The sequence below is a fragment of the Macaca thibetana genome, chromosome 1 (assembly GCF_024542745.1).
Source record: "Macaca thibetana thibetana isolate TM-01 chromosome 1, ASM2454274v1, whole genome shotgun sequence".
Taxonomy (NCBI): domain Eukaryota; kingdom Metazoa; phylum Chordata; class Mammalia; order Primates; family Cercopithecidae; genus Macaca; species Macaca thibetana.
In genome coordinates this window covers 160,555,847-160,573,147 of record NC_065578.1, presented here as the reverse complement: position 1 = coordinate 160,573,147, position 17,301 = coordinate 160,555,847, and the positions used below count along the sequence as shown (strand labels likewise).

General features: G+C 52.5%; 2 protein-coding genes across 3 annotated transcripts in view; one reads left to right on the top strand and one right to left on the bottom strand.

Moving 5' to 3' along the window:
• Positions 1-17,301, top strand: part of TMEM183A (transmembrane protein 183A) — a 604,310-nt gene that overhangs the window by 144,892 nt on the left and 442,117 nt on the right. The window lies entirely within an intron of this gene.
• Positions 1-17,301, bottom strand: part of SYT2 (synaptotagmin 2) — a 115,288-nt gene that overhangs the window by 34,859 nt on the left and 63,128 nt on the right. Inside the window, exon 1 of one of the 2 annotated variants that reach the window (XM_050763966.1) lies at positions 11,778-11,937. The exons of the other annotated variant lie outside the window; for it this stretch is intronic. The gene's annotated coding sequence lies outside the window, so the exon portion shown is untranslated. Of the gene's footprint in view, positions 1-11,777; positions 11,938-17,301 lie in introns of those variants that run through there. 2 annotated transcript variants of the gene reach the window in all.

Genomic DNA, 17,301 nt, shown 5'->3' with positions numbered 1-17,301 from the left:
ACGACACCACGCGTGGTTCCTCATGAAGAGTGACTTGTGGCTCCTTCGCAGCAGTGCGGGCTGGAGGCGGAAGATGGACGAACCCACTGCTGGGGTCTCGTCTCTTCATGTGAGAAAATAGATTTAGGCTCAAACCGAAGGAGGGTTTTTGCACAGTCAGCACCACCCATTGATGGGTTCATGGTCCCAGGAGGTAATGAGTGCTCCATCATTGGGAGCATTCAAGCTGAGGTTAGCACACTATTGGGAGGGATGTTATAGACAGGACTCAGGTAAGGGGACACAGCGTTGGCCTAGATGAAACTTGAGGTCCCCCTTCCAACCCTGAGAAGAAACCCTGTCTCTACTAAAAATACATCTAAATCTCTGACATCTCTATCCCAGTCCTTGCTGCCGACTGGCCTCATTCGCCAGGCCCTGCTGGTTTGCCAGGCAGTTTGTCCTCAAGGAGAAGTAGCTGCCAATTACATGGGGACCACAAGAGTTTCCTTTATGACATCACCACCCTGCAGGAAGGGGCTGAGGTGGGATAAGAGGGGAGAAACAAGACAGAAGGCGGCACCGGAGAAGGGGCCAGCTCCCGAGGGCCTGGAATCTGCAGTGTTGCCACCACTAGGTAATTTGTGGGGCACACTGCTGTAGGGGTCTGAGGAAGCCACATCTGGGCCCAGAAGGGAAACAGCCCAGTTCTGGCCTCCTGACTGGGGTGGGGGACTGTCAAGGGAAAAATGAGCCCAACCTAGCTCTCTGAGGTTCGTTAGAGAAAAAGGTGAATGTTGAAGACGTGTCATGGCAGGCAGCTCATTAAGCCCACGGAGCTTAAAAATAGTGAGACACACAGGCATTGGGGGATGGAGAGCTGGGGCTGAGACTCCGGCTCATCACACTAGAGGCAAGAACAGCAAACCTGGGAGAAACCGACTCTACAACCAGTGGAAGAAAGGCTGTGTAGCCATCGCCGGATCCCTGGGTAAGCCTGGAGCCCAGGCCTACTGGAAATGTCAGACCCTGTTCTGTCGATGAGAAGACTAAGCCCAGAGGAGGGCGTTCCCAGGCATTATCCAACAGGCTCCACTGTTCTCCATGCAGGGGAAGAGAGAAGACCCAGAGACACAGACCTGCCCCGAGGAATCCAGAGCCCAGCTGCCCAGAGAGGCTCCACCTGATTTCCCTGGGTCTGGGCACCCCCTTAAAAGCCCTTTATGCCATCTTTCCTTTCAGTCAAGTGACACAGGCTTTGGGACCAGACAGCCTTTGCTCAAATCCTTCCACTGTTATCTCCCGGCTTGGTGGCCTTGGAGGTATTATTTCCCTGTCCTGGATGTGCTTCCTCTTCTATAAAGCAGAGACACTACAAATTCCCACCACAGAGGGGTAAATGCACCATCCTGTATGTTATGTGCTTGGCACAGGACCTGCGGTGCAGGAGGCACTCTGACCGGTGGGATCCAGGAAGTAAGGAATATGGACTAAAGGGAGGGCCAAGGAAAAGTTTACAGGATGTGGCCTTGCAGTTGGAAGATGCAGACGCGCCTCGCTTGGTGCTGCCAGGTTGGGTTTGCAGAATGCAATGAATGCTCTTGCTGACTAAGGATGCGGAAAAGTGAACTGGGGAATCATGACCTAGGGGAAGCCACTAGGTCAAATACTGATCCCTATTTAAGTCAACTAACATACGCTGGGCACCCAGTGGTTGCCCAGCACTTTCCCATCAATGATCCCAAACCAGGATCTAGGTAGGCCAAGCCTCCAAAGGCGGCTGGGTAGTTCAATGGAATGAGGGCTGCAGGGACTCCAGAGGGAGCAGGACTCCAGAGAAGGGGAGCCGGGGAAGACTGAGGGGATGTGTAGGTGAAGTGGCTCTCTTCTGGCTCAGAGAATAGACGGTCCTCAGCCCACACCAAGGGCTCTATAATAGAAGGGAGGCCTAGGGTGGGTTCTCCCCTCTCCCCGTCTTCATCCCACTCAGCCCCTACCTGGCCTTGAGCACACTGGGTAGGAGAAGTGTTGCTGAGCACAGCAGTGACCTGAAGCCCTGGGCACCCAACCCAGCTTAGCTCCCCAGGGGGCTCCGGATGCTGAGGAAGAACATAGAACTTGTATAGGATGGGAGAGCTGGAAGGAAACTTAGGATCAATTGTTCCAGCCCCTAAATGAACACTGGGGAAACCCAGAGACAGAAAAAGGAAATTACTACCCCTTCCAAACCAGTGAGAGAGCCAGAGCTAGAATCCAGGGCTCTTTCCATGATATTGCACCTCCCATCTCAGCCCTGTCTCTTAGGAAATGCTATGTTGAAGCTTTAGGTATTGGGGAAATTTAACTGAGGCTCAAAGGGACACAAATTCCCTAAAGCCACATGGTGAGTCAGACATCGAAATGCAAAGTGTCTGGTCCTTTCCCAGCATCCAACAAACTTTTCTTGGGCACCTACTACAGTCAGGCTGGGAGCACTTTCAGACATTCTCTCACTTAAACCTCCCATGTGGGAGCAAGCTGGTGGCAGAGTGAAGGGCCAGAGGCCAGGGTCCAAATCCTGGCTCTCTTAGCTGAGTCTCCTTGGACAAGTCCCTTGATGTCCTTCAAATGATGCCTCCATTTCTTCACTTTTTAAGAGGGAGATACATAATAGTACCTACCTCATAGAGTATAGTGATAATTAAAGGAGATTATCCACACAAAATACTTAGAACAGAGCCTCATAATATAAATATGCCATTTAAAAATAAGTATACCAGCCGGGCATGGTGGCTCATGCCTGTAATTCCAGCACTTTGGGAGGCCAAGGCGGGTGGATCACCTGAGGTCGGGAGTTCGAGACCAGCCTGACCAACATGAAGAAACCCTGTCTCTACTAAAAATACAAAATTAGCTGGGCACGGTGGCACATGCCTGTAATTCCAGTTACTTGGGAGGCTGAGGCAGGAGAATCACTTGAACCGGGGAGGCGGAAGTTGTGGTGAGCCAAGATCGTGCTATTGCACTCCAGCCTGGGCAATAAGAGTGAAACTCCATCTCAAAAAAAAAAAAAAAAAAAAAAAAAAAGAAAAAGTATACCATTTGACAATCCTAGGCATATACCCAAGAGAAATGAAAACACATATCCTTATGAAAATCCTTCCACAAATGTTCATAGCAGCGTTATTCAGAGTAGCTGAAAAATGGAATCAACTAAATGTCCATCAACTGATGAATGGAGAAATAAAATGCAGTATATCCACACAATGGAATGTTATTTGGAAATAAAAAGAAATAAAGTACCGATACATGCTTCAACGTGGCTAAACCTTGAAAGCATTATGTGAGTGAAGGAAGCCAGTCACAAAAGACCATGTATTATATAGTTCCATCTAAATAAAATATCCAGAAGGTGCAATTTCATAGAGACAGAAGGTAGATGATTAGTTGGCTAAGGCTGGGAGGAACGGAAGAATCAAGGGTGACTGCTAATATGTATGGAGTTCCTTTTTAGGGGTGAAAAAATGTTCTGAAATTAGATTGTGGTGATGGTTGTGCAATTCTGTGAATATATTAAAAACTATTGAATTGTGCACTTACATGGGTGAATTGTATAGTATGTGAATTATATCTTAATAAAGCTGTTTTTAAAAAGTAAATATATATTTAGGAACTTTCATAAATAAGATAGTAAATCATATCCATTCCAATTTAATGATAAGGCTCAGAGCGAGTCAGTAACTTGCCCAAAGCCCCATGGCTAGTAGGCTGCAGGACCTGACTTTGGACTTTGTGTTGTTTGGACTCCTTGTCAGGAGTCTGACAACACAAAGCTTGACTCCTGTCAAGTTCCTAAGACCTGATCCAGCCCAGACTCATGGAGAGCAGGTCTGCCCTTATGTATCTTGGGGAAAGCCTCCATTCCCTGTCCCAATGAGGCCATTCAAGAAGTTCTCCCCGCCCTCTAATCTAAACCCATTCAACTTACAAGGGATGATGTTCAGGGGGATTTGAGGTCAGGAACAGGGTCACAGGAGACAGGCACTGGAAGGGAAACCTACATTTCTAGCCAATTCTGGATGTCTTCTTTAGGGAAGCCTGGGGAAGGGGGCAGATGAAATATAGTGGACTTCAAGACATGAGCCCACAGTTGATTTTGGGGGTGACCTTGGCCAAAAAACCTCAGCTCTGGGGTTCTTGGTAAAATGATATTCAGGAAGAATCTCTGGGGAAAGCTCCAGAAGCAGACATTTCTAAGGCCATTTCTAAAGTGGCCTTCCCTCTGCATATTCACAACTCACCCCAGATGACCAGGTGGGAAGTCTGTAGGGCAGTGGGCATCACTTGGTTGCTTGCTTGGCTATACACAGGCTGGCCACTCCCATGGTTCTTGGCAGAGGATACTGGGGCCAAACCATGAGGCCCTAACCTAACCATCAATCCAATACTGTGAGCAGGTCAGACTGGCTCTTCCTCCCAGTCAGGAAGGAGGCAAGAGGAGGAAGCGACAAGGGCACTAACAGTCAGGGTCCTTGTCTTACCTGGCAGGAAAGATGCTGACTGTGATATTGACTCAATGTGCTGCTTCTGGTCAGCCCCTGCCTGCCTCCCTGCACTGTGGATAGTCTGGTTGCAGGTGGTAGGGGGAAGGAGCTCCCACTTTTCACAACCCAGGGAAGGTATCACCTCCGTCTGTCTGGGGCTCATGGCCAGGGTGTCCCAGCTTGAAGGAGAGGTTCTCCTGCCCCCTTCTCTGCTTGTACAACTATAGACTGCATTCAGAAACACGCCTTCTCCCTTGCTAAGGAGCATTAGGAGATGCAAAACCACCATCCTTTTTCCAAGTGAAATAAGGAAGAAGAGAAAATGAGGAGGGCCATATTCAGCTCAGAGCCACCCAGAGTCCAAGTGGCCTCACTGGGAGAGCAGTCCACTGGGTCTGGTGCCATTGGGAGAAAGCCCAACATGCCAGGACCTCAGCCAGAAAGCCAGCATGTACTCCAGAGCAGGGGCAGGAAGAGGCCAACCTGTGCATCCGCTATGCTCACTGGCTTTTTCAGACCATCATCCACCTCATTTGATTCCAGGACATCTTGGGAGAAGTGAGGAAGACAGGCATCCCTCTCCACATTTTTTAATGGGGACCACTGAAGTCCAAGAGATAGGGAAAACCCGCTCGCCTGGGGCGATGTGCAGTAACTTAATAGTGGGTTCACTGGGTTGTACATTCTCCTCATTAAAGCCAATCATATCCCTGCCTTGCCCACTCCCAGCTCTGCTGCTAAGCTTATCTACAAAATATCCGTCAGTTTTCAGAAACACCATAACAACACTCTTTATAGCACTTGATAGTGAAATCTGTATAACACAGTGTGTCAGGCACTGCCTATTCTTAGAGCTATATGTAAATAGTCATACATCAAATCCTCATGCCAACCTGATGGCAAGCTATTTCATTTCCATTTTACAGATGAGGAAACTGAGGTAACAAGTGTTTAAATAACTTAGCCAAAGTCCCACAGATAAAAAACTGGAGGACCTGGCATTTGAACACAGGCAACCTAGCCCTAGCACCTGAGGTTTAACCACTGTACAACAGTGCCAAGCACATACAAGTACAAGGCTCCACATGTTCCAAGTCACACTAAGACATGGACTAGGGGCTGGGCAGATGGTTCACACCTGTAATCCCAGCACTTTTTGGAGGCTGAGATAGGAGGATTACTTGAGCCCAGGAGTTCGAGCCCAGCCTGGGAAACATGGTGAAACTCTGTCTCTACCAAAAAATAATTAAAAAAAAAAAAAAAAGAAACACCTCCCAAAACAAAAATTATCCAGGCATGGTGGTGCACACCACAAGCTATGTGGGAGGCTGAGGTGGGAGGATCACTTGAGCCTCAGGAGGTGGAGGCTGCAGTGAGCCATGATCACACCACTGCACTCCAGCTTGGGCGACAGAGTGAGACCCTATCTCAAAAAACCTGAAAACCAAACCAAAAACCATGGACTGGGGCGCAGCTCAGGACAAAGTACACATGCAGGAAGTCCACATAAGTCCAGGAGCTGGACTGTGCTCTCACCCAGGCAACCATGTGCTGGGGGCAGGGACGGGGGACAGGCTGCAATCTGTCTCTGAGCAGCCGGCTGCCCTCAAGTCCCAGCCCAGCCCAGCCCAGCAGTGGGGAGCAGGTTGAAGGCAGGCTTGGAGCTGGCAGGCTCCGTCTGCCCCGCTGTGAGCGGCAGCGTTGAGAGACTCTCCTGCCGGCTGCTCATAGGTGCTGCAGTATCTCTCCTGGCTGTAGGGCTGGCTGGGTTAAGGCAAGGCCAAGGGCCCTCCTTGTCCCCTTTCACCTTCTGTCCCTCCCTCAGTGCCCAGGGCCAAACTAAGGGCTTAGGAAGCTACTCTGGCTTTCTGGTCTCCAAGGACTGCCAGCCCTGATGATCAATTTGGTGGCTGTGGGACCAGGTTTAGGCTTGGGTGGCAGCACTGACCTCCAGGAATGTCACTGTGGCCCCTTCAGGGACAGGTAACAAACCTGGCTTATTCCCAAGACAGTAAGGAGGTCCAGTGGATCAGCTCCCACAGTTGTCCACCTAGTAGATTTGCCAACAGCGGGCAATTCCCCTGGTAGGAAGTCCTTCTTGTACCTCACATGAGCCCTTCCTGCTGCAGTATAGCCCCAGTACCTTCTACTAGAAACCCTTCTGCTTCCAAATGCACCCTTTGTTAAACTGCTAAGCTGTGATTCCATGAGCAACGCAGCCATCACAAAAGCCACTGAAGCAGACGGCAGCTGCTACAGGGTTCAAGAATTCCACTCCGGCTGGGGAAGGCTGTGGGCTTTGCCCCTCCTCTCCTCCCTCCCAGCCCCTCCCCAATCTCAGGACAGACAGAAAAGAGGAGCAAGATGTGGAGAAGAAAAATGGAAAGATAACAAAACAAAAGCAGAAAAAAAAATTCACAGCCTCTCTTGACCTGCCAAGGACTTTTTCCACATCTTTCCCTAGGCTCGGGGACCCAGATAAGGAAGCGAGCCTTTCTCACAGCTTCTGCAGCTTCTGCCTGAGAGACCCGCTCAATGAGCCATCTGCTCGGAGGCCTTTCTGCAAAAGCTTCAAAAGTTCCATTTCTCCAGGGAGCTGGAAGCTGGGGAGGTGTCAGCTCCAAACAATAAGGGAAATTTATTAGGGATCAGGGCTTCTGGGAGGATGGTGCCTGTGAATGGGGCCGGATGCACTCCGAGATACAAAGGGTTATTTAATGTGGAACATCCAAAGGCTCCTTTAGAAGTCAAATCCTCACAACCAAGGCCCTACACGCCGCAGTCTTCCTTTTCAGAATGACTCCCCACCACCCTACCCTGTTAGCCCCTACCCACCCCATCCCAAGTCAGACTTACTCCCTATCCTTTGCCACTGGGCAAATATTGACTTTCTTTCACTCAGCCTTGTCAATGGAAGTGAGACCACTGGGGCTGGCTATTGTCTCCCTCCTCTCTCCTCTCAGAGGGCAAAGCAGGCTGTCAGCCTCAACAGCTCTGAGCAGGGGCCAACTGAGACAAGCTGAGAAAGCAAAGCGTGGTCTTGGAAGTAATATTTCTGTCTTTTGGTCTTTTGTCTTTCTGTCCTCCCTCCCTTCCCCAAGCCCATCTGGGTTTATTTTTTTCACATTTGGCTATCCTGCTGCCCTGTCTGGCTCAAGAGCAGCAGTGTGGCATAGCTGGCATAACTGAGAGAGCTCAGGCCTGGGAATGCAAGTGTCTGATACTGGGTCACCTTATGCTAGTTGTTTAATTTTCTTGGGCTTCCGTGTTCTATTCTGCAAAATGGGAAGGTTGGATCCCATGATTTCAGTATCTAGATCAGGAAGTTCCTTCCTGTCAGGACTCATGTCGTTTCTGCTGCAGTCAAAGCATTTTACCTTGTGCTCTGATTTTAGAAAAGATGGAAAATAACTGCTTGGTGCTTAACAGGGAGGAAGGAAAGAGCATTGGACTGACGGTCTACAAGGGCCGGCAAGCTCCATCGCTGGTGCTAACCTGCTGTGTGGTCCTGGGCAAGGAGCTCCCCCTCTCTAAGCCTCAGTTTCCCCATAATCAAAACAGAGGGCTGGATGAGATGATCCCACAGCCCCTTTCAGTGCCTCGTCCTGCCATGCCACTCATCTAACACATCCCTGTGGAAGGCGATGTCCCCCCCTCCTTCAGCCTTTTCTCCAAGGCTGCATCTCACAGCCTTTCCTCATGACTAACCTTGAATGGAGGGATGCCACGCTGCTGGCTCGTGTTCCCTCATCATCAGGAGCCTTTTGTCAGCCACACTTCCCTCAGACTCATGCTTGCTTGGCCTTTGGCCTCTGTGGATGAGCTCTTCCTTTCTCCAGGCCCCATGACAAAGACCAGCACATGCAAACTCCTGGAGCCTGAGGCCAGTGCACAGCAGAAGGACAACAGAGAACACTGGGGCATTTTGGGGGAGCATGTGCATGGTGACAACTGCAGGACTGTGAACTGTATCCCTGCTCCTTTAACTTGAGCCCTCTCTGTGATAACATAGAACCTCAAAAACCCATTCCTTGTACATTAGTCAATATCACACTAAGGACTTCCTATTCCAGGTTGGTAATATTCCCTTTTCACAGGTGAGATAATTGAGGCTCAGAGAGGTTGATAATTTGCCTGAATTCACAAAGATATTAAGGAGCAAGCCAAGATGGGGACCTAGATATATCTATCTGCAAAGCCTTTGCTTTTAACCATCAGCACTCTTACTGAGAAGGTGAGGTCATCACCTCTCCCCAAGCTGACTTATAGGACTGGAATCAAAGAGCAGAGAACACCCAAAGCCTGAACGACTCCAACAAACCTCCCACCTCACCCCACGCCACCCCACCCCTCCCCACCCAGCCTCGGCAAAGGCAGAGCCAGAAGGGCCGTGGATCAACAAGGCCAGAAGGACTTTGGGTCATCTAAACCAAGCTTTCGCTTCACATATGAGAAAACTGAGGTCCACAGTGGTGTGCGACTTGCCTAAGGTCACACAGCAAGTCTACGGTAAACCTCAGTCCCGGCCATGGGGTCCTGGGAATCCTCCTCCAGGTTGAGCCAGTCCCTTTGCCACTCCTTCCACCTGGGTGTAGACATGCCTTCAGCCACTCACTCCAGGGACATCCAGCCTTATCCCTCTCTGCTTCTCAGTTGGTCCATTTCTAGAAGGTTCAGGCAATGGAGTAAAAGGCCCATTTTGTCGTAACCACAGAGGTGTGGCAGAGAGTGGGGAAGGAAGAACCAAAGGAAAACTGGTGTGAGCTTATTGGAAAGTCAAGCAGTCTCTCTGTTTCCCATGGAGTTTCTACTGCAGAACGGTCCTACTGGTCAGAGACAGAGAGACAGTGCTGACATTCCTATTCTGTAGCGAAGCTTTGAAGATGTTAGGGGAAGATCACACTGCAAGTCCACAATCTTTCCCTGCTCCCCATGGCCACTGCTCACAGCTGCCCTGCCACCTGCTTGCTACATAGCTTGTATTATTATTAACAATAGCTACCACTCATTGAGGACTTAGACAGCTCAGCACTGGACCAAGTATTTACATATGCTTCTTGTTTAATCCTCATAAAAACCCTAAAATACCACCACTATTCTCATTTTGTTTTGACTACTTAGTAACTGAAGCTCAAAGATATGAAGTAATTTGCTCAAGGTCACACAGCCAATAACCAGTAGAGCCAAGGTCTCCTGGGGAGTCCCTCCAGGGGTGTGCCGGGCTTTGAAATTCATACACAGTATTTGTCTCAAGTTGTCTCAACTCTGGTGACAGAAGTGGGAGGGCAATGCACTGGAAATTCCTGGAGTCCACCTGCTCCCATCACCCAGCCAAGCCTACTTCCTGCTACTCAGACACCAGCCCAGAACTGCAGCCACAAAACTGTGCGGTTGCAAGGGCCTGAGAAGTTATCTAGTTCTACCTTCTCAATGTACAGGGGAGGAAAGCAAGAAAGGGCCTTGACCCAAGGTCACACAAGGTCACACAAATTGGAGGCTGAGCCTGTGAATTAAACTCAGCTCTCTTGTCTCAAACTGGGACTCATCCACAACACCCGAATGCCCAGTAAGAAGCCATTGTCTCATCTCAACTGAAGACAGAACCAGAGTTCATCCCAAAAAGGAGTTAGATTAGACTTTCCTATGGCAAGGACTGTCACATTGCACAATGAGGTGCTCTAGGCTATTGCAGTGGAGATCTTTCTAAAACGAGAGGATTCCTTCAGATCTTCCTTATCTGAGGTGGAAGCAGCCCTGTCTGGAGGTAGAGAGCAGACAGCATGACCTTGTGAGGTCCTTGACATCACCCTTTAACCTATGGTCATCTATCTGTCACAGCGAACCTTTCCCCAGGGAAGAATCCGTCCTCTGCAAAGAGGATGTGTAATGCTGGAAAGCCAGCCTTTCTCCCCATCAGCTGAATTCTGAGAGTGGGGAGAGATGACCAATGAACAGGCTGAGGGTGTCACAGCCCTGCTACTTTGGGATAGGGGGTGCAGTAGGGGAGCTACAGTCTTCCGGAGGCTAGGTCATTCTACCCAGCTGCACCCCACCCCCAACCTTTCAGTGGGTGACACCGGCAGGGTGTTGGGGCTGGGAAAAACCTCAGATACCTTAAATTCCAAACTCCATTTTCCAGATGAAGATACTGAGACCAGAGCGGGTCAGTGAGTTGCCCAAGGTCACAGGACAGGTCAGAATGGAAGCTTTCGGACTCTCCCTGGGGCGCTGGGTTCACAGCTCCACCTTGCCACCCCCTGCTCAGGAAGTGAGCACTGAACTCACTTAAGAAAGGCCAGTGACCAAAGGCAGCGATTCCCAGGTAGAGGCTCGGGCAGGCATGCCCATGAGCTTGTCCCCCACGCACCCTCCCCCACCTCGTCCCCATTCCTGTCTTGGGCACCATGCGCCTCCATCATCTTGAGATTCAGAGAGGTGTAGCGGCTTGTCCAAGGTCACACTGCAAACTGAGTAGGACGTTGTTTCCACTGCCTAGCTGCCCCCTCCCATTGCCCGCCCGGGTCTCTGCAAGCTTGCCAGGATCCCCGGGAGCCTACTTCCTCCAATGCACAGAGCCGTGGTGCGTGTCAAAGTGTGGGAAAGTTCCTGGGAGAGGAAGGGGTGGAAAATGCAGCCGCGCATCCCAACTCTGGACGGCTGCGGCAAGGCGGGGGGCTCAGAAAGGCAGCCAGCCCTGCGCACCGCGGATGCCTCCGGCACACCCCACTCTGCGCCAGGGGCTCCCCAGTGTTGCGCAAGCGTGGTCTTCCAGCTCCTCAGCGAAGCAGGCGCGGCGGGGTCCCACGCGCCCCGCACCCACTTCTCCCCGCACGCCCACTTCATGCACCTCCCCACGCCCTTCCCACGGTTTCTCTGCGGCGAGGCGCCTTCGCTTCCCCGCAGGTCCCCGGTCCCAGCACTAAGACACCGCGGCTTCTCTTGCCTTCTCTCCGCGTTGGACCCTGGCTCTCCGAGGGGAGAAACTGGTTGGGGGCGAGGGGTTCCCGAGATAATTCAGGACACCTCCCCCGGATCTAGCCAGGTAATTCCGACGCCCATGGATTTCCAGATTACAGTTCCCACCAAGGGCTCAGTCCTGTACTTAGTTTATCCCGCCGTGAGCGCCAAGCCCCAAAAGTCGGAGTGTCCCTGTCTGGCGACCCCGCGTCTGCCCACGCCCCAGGCCCTAAGGATGACCACTGTCGGTCGAGGCGCGGCTTCGCTCGGGACTACTGGCTGCCCTCGTGGGGTGCCCTGCCTGGGGTTCCCTCTTACCCTGGGACGTTCCGGGCGCGTTCAGCCTGCGCTGGTGGAGAGGGCGGGGGCGGGGACGCCTGGGGTCCTGAAGTCCAGGTCCCTCTTCCCACTTCCCCGCCGGCCCTGCCGCTGCGGCCCTCGCTCCCGCGATTCTCTCCCTCTCTCTCTTCTCTTCCTCTCTCTCCCTCTCTCTCTCTTCTCTTCCTCTCTCTCTGCAGTAGTAACAACCTGATCCCGCTTCCCCCGCCCGCCAATTGAGATGCTCCTCACATCCGCCTGCACACAGCGCGCGCGGCCCCTCCGAGGGCGATCCCCGCAAACCGCGACGCAGGGCCCCCCGCCCCAGGCAATCCCCGCTGCGGGAGAGGCCGCCTCCGCGCGCCCACACCCCCCTTCTCCAGTCCGGACTGCCAGCGGAGGAGGAAACGGGCGACAGGGGAAGGGGAGGTGTGTGCGGGAGGGACTAGGCTGGGGGAGAGGGGTTTAAACTGGCGCGGCCCTACAGAAGTTTGGGGAGGGCGGGGCCGGCTCCGCGCCCCCGGAGCCCTACGGGACTCCCCCGATTCTGCGGAGGAGTCCCCGCCAGCTCCGTGCACTCCTGCGACACTCCCCACCCCACCCGCCAGCCTTGAGTTTACAGCCTCTCAGGTCCGGGAATTGGCTGGGGGGAGGGGACACCAGGGAGGGGACCCCCTGGCTGTAGGGAATGGCGTGCGGGCGGGGGTGGGAGGGAAACGATTTGCTTCAGGAGATACGGATGAAGGTTTTCCTGAGTCAAGGGAGAGAAGGGAGGGAGAAGAAGAGAGATGGAACAAAAGGCAGACGCTGGAGGGGAAGGGGAGCTGGGGAGTTCGCCCGGAGGACTCTGGCAGCCCGCGGTCCCCAGCCTCAGTCTGTCCCAGAGGGTGAGGTCAAGGCTGGTGCCAGGGCTCTTCACGGGCCACCTGGAGAGGGGAGAAAGGGGGATGGAGGGGTACGGGGTTGGGGGAGAGGAGGAAGAGCGTCTGCTGGCACAGGACCCTCTGCCTGCTCCCAGATAGGAACCCAGCAGAAGGGCTCTGCCATGGACCCAACACCTCCCACCTCCGCAGCTCTGCTTTTTCCCACTTGGGAAGGCGAGGCTGACACCCACTGTGAGCACCAGAAAGGGGCAGGGAGGACGGCGAGCCCGGGCAGCACTCCTGTGCCTCAGTCTCACCCTTGGGCCGCACCCTCAGTCCCCTCAACCTCACCTCGGGGCCCCAGCTGGCCAGGTGGAATTTCTGCTGCTGTCTGGCCATTAACCACCCCTGACCTTCCCAGCTCCACCCTATCCTCGCCCTCTCCCCTCAACCTCTCCTTCACCCTCCATGCCGCTGCTTTCTGTTTGCCTTCTGCTCTGCACACTCAGGACCAGGACTCGAGTTTGGTGTTTGACCCAGGAGGTGACATTCCTCACCCCCCCACCCCCAACACACAAAAATCCTGTGTGCATGTGTGTTGGGGGGACAGTCATTCAGGGCTTTCCACGGCTTCTCATCCCCACAGAGTCTGGGGAACTGGGAAATTCCCAATACCCGCAGTGAATCCCCCTTCCTCCCCTCCTCTAGGCATCCCCCGCCCCAGGACATACACCTCACTCCCGAAGCCTGGGACTGCAGTGTTGCAGCACCCGCTGCTCCTAGCTGGGCTGGAGCCTCTCTTCAGAATGGCAGCAGCTCGCTTGTCACAGACCCTGGACTGCAGAAAAGCTGATTCAGGGATTTCCGGGCTGCTGGTCCTGTGGGGGAGTGTGCATCTGCATACCTGGGTGTTGGGAAGGGTGTGTGTGTGTGTTCATGTGTGGGCTGGGGGAGAGGACCCATGCCTGAGACCCTCTAGTCAGGTCTGCTGACCCCTCACTGTTCTTCAAATGGAAAAGGGGACCTGGGGTAAAGGGCTCAAGGTCAGATGCTCAGCAGGAGGGCACCAGGGTTTTCCCCCTACTCTGGTACACTCCCGTAACCTACTCCCATCATGCCACCTCACACCGAGGAGGGGACCTGTCACCTGAGATGAGTATGCACACTGAAGAGCAGCACCTGCTGCTCCTCTTCGGTTTCTCCCTGGGGAGAGAAGTGCTTCTTTTGTGAAATCTCCCCCAAAGCTTCTTTTGCTAGGAGGGAGGGAGGATGGGACTGAAATTTCATTCAGCAGGCTGGATGCAGGTTTGACTTTGGGATTTCCTGATGCTAAGGGTCTGGGGCAGCATCCTGCTGACAGGGAAAGCTTATGCCTTCACGATTGGAATGTAGTGCTGCTGGATGAAAAGGGATGGATGAAATGACCCTCAGGGTTCCTTCTGATAAAATGGACCAAGAAATGCCTGAGCCTTACGCAAAGCTGCCTCCAGTAAAATAAAGTCTAATTACAGAAAATAAAGCAGTTATCTAAGGTTATGTCTGCTCCTTCTGAAAATACCGTGTTTAATGTCTATGCTGCCTCCAATGTGCCCCTTCCCCTCTTGGGCAGAAGTGGAATTCTGATGGCATGTGGAAGGATCGGGTGACATTTGCACAGGCAGAGGCTGGGCCAGAATGGGGGAGGATGGAAACACGGTGGGTCCCTGGAGAAAACACAGCTGTGCTTCACTCGGAGCCCCCTCAGGCCTCAGAGGACCCTTCCCCTGATAGGGATGACAATGACAGCCTGACAGTCTTAATTTCACTGGATTCTTATTGACTTCCCCAGGAGGCAGCAGGGTGAGGAAGGGATAATTCTTCACTCCATTGAGGCACAGGGAGACCCCAAAGGGTGGATGACTCACCCAAGGTCCTGACGTAGGCTAGGGCATGGAGCTGGGTCTTGTGAGTCTAGGTAGGCTGGGTGTATATCTCGACCTCCACCCTCCTCCCCAGGTGCTCCTTAGGTCCTGACTGTCCATCCTACCTTTTCAGGCTTCCTGCACCAGCATCTCTAGATGCAGCCCTTACCCACCTTCCAACTTCACCTGGCACTGCCCACTCCCTCACTGTCTCCTTGCAGGGCCCAAAGGGCTATGCTCCTTCCCGCTGCGGAGCTTTTGTACATGCTGTCCTCCACACCCCACTACACCAGGCCAACCCCCTCCATCCTGCCAGTCCCAGTTACCTGACCCCTCTCCCTGTGTGCCCTGTGCTTCTCCTCTGCAGCCCTCATCACACTTATCCTTCCTTGTTCTAGTCTCCAACAGTAGACTGTAAGCTCCAGGAGGGCAAGGACCCTGCTCACCTAGCCTACTGGCCCAGGGTAGGCACTCAGTAAACACCGCAAATGCTGCATCCTCAAATCCTTGTGTTGCCTCTGTATGCTGTATGACTACAGGCAAATCGCATAACTTCTCTACGCCTCAACTTTCTCACCTGCGACATGGGGATTTTGATTATAAAACAGACTTTTTGTAAGGATTAATGGGATAATGTATATAAAGAGACTAGTTCAGTGCCACTCTTGGCATAGCAGTGTTGGCCTTGCTGGGGAAGACAGAGGGCTGAAGGAATAAGGGAAGGAGCCTCTTACTCCACCCTCAGCCTTCTCCCCCAGGGTTCTAACTATCCCTCCCCTCCCTGACCCCCAACTCTGTCTCCTCCATAGCCTCACCTCACTTAGTGGCTCCTGAAATCCTAACTTCTCCCTCTAGGCTTACTGGACAAGGTGGACAGCAGCTGAAGCCAGTTCGTCCCCACCGAGGCTTTGCCTCTCCAGGTCCGTAGTCCAAGCACAGGATTCTCTGCACTGTCCCTGGGTTGGCCTCAGGTGTCAGCACGAACAAACCCCAGGCCTGGAGTTGTGGTAGCAGGCACTGGCAGAACCATGGCGGCCAGGGTAGGGTTGGGAAGACTTTACCCTCCTTCATGATCTCTATCAGCATCCTCCCCAAAGTCACCTCCAAATAAGTCCACAGACTAAAATAAAGGCCCCTTACCTCCCTTCCAATGAGATGGCAACTCCTAAACCCCTCCTCTACAGAAATGCTGGAGCTGCCCTGGAACTCTGGGCTCTAAGCCAGCGCTGCAGGATCAGGCTCCTGTTGCCCATATGTTTCCAGGGCCTGTAGAGGGAAGGCTCATGTTAGGAAGAGGTGCCTCAAAGAGTACTTTTGCAGTCTCCTGGGCCAGTTTTCTGTGGCTGTTCAGGTGTCCTCCTTTCTCTCTCAGCGATCTAGGCCTTAGTGAAGGCTGCTGCTTGGGAGGCTGGCGGCCCCTTCCCCCCAGCCATATTCCATGAGCACCCCCAGCAGCCGAACCCTACAACAGTAGCTGAGGCAGACCGCCTGGGCAGTGTGAAGGCAGCCTTCCTGGAAACCCCAGCCCTGCCCCCAGGCCCTAGCTGAATGAGGAGCGAGAGAGGAAGAGGGGAAGGGAGAGAAGAGGATGCTTGAGAAGCTGATGTAGTTCTTCACCTTGACCGAGTTCCCTCCCCACTTCAGACCTGCCCAAACAAAATAATGGCTCTCAGTATTCCCTTCTAGAAACGCAGCAACTAGATTTCTGCAAAGAGCTTCTAAATCCTGCAGTCACTACCGTGACCATCACTAGTGCTAAGAGAGACCGTCTCCCTGCTCCTCCTCCCCCTCCTCCCACCCCCTCCAAATCACTGAGCCATGGGAGCAGCAGCTCTTAGTGCTTGTATAGAGCCATAAGACATGGAATCATTGGATCTCACGGTAATTCTGAGCATTAGCATGGATACCATGATGGTTCAAATACAGGCTCTGAAGCCAGACCACTGGGAGTAGAATCCTGGTTCTGCCATTTAGCAGCTGTGCAACCTTGGTCAAGGCACTTCACACCCTATGCCTCATCCATAAAATGGAACAGAAACAGTATGAGTTAATACATGTAAAAAACTTTGAACATCATCTGGACATAATAAGGGCACAGTAAATGTTAGCTGTTTTGTTTGTTTGCTTATTTGTTTTGAGACGGAGTCTTGCTCTGTTGCCCAGGCTGGAGTGCAGAGGTGTGATCTCAGCTCACCGCAACCTCTACCTCCTGGGTTCAAGCGATTTTCATGCCTCAGCCTTCCAAGTAGCTGGGACTACAGGCATGCACCACCATGCCTGGCTAATTTTTGTATTTTTTACTAGAGATGGGGTTTCACCATATTGGCCAGGCTGGTCTTGAACTCCTGACCTCAAGCCATCTGCCCACCTTGGCCTTTCAAAGTGCTGGGATTACAGGTGTGAGCCTATAACTTCTATTATCTCTGCTTTGCAGATGAGGAAACTGATAAAAAAAAAAAAATACCTACTGGTTATTTTGTGCCTGCTATGTACCAGGCAGTTTATACATGTTGCATGGGGCAAGGCATCCAGGATGGGTTGCAGCTGAGACTGAGATGCATACCTCAAACCCAAGGCGTCTGCTGGCATCCATCTTCCAGAGTATGGATTTGCATCCACTGGGTTACCTGGGAGCTAAGGAGGAGTCCCTGGGGGGAAAAGCTTGAAGTGTTTTCACAGCCAGGCTCCAGACATATAGAGAGGTTTCTGGCAGTTGTTAAGTAGGGGTTATTGTCAAAAAGAAAGAATTAAGCTGACAAA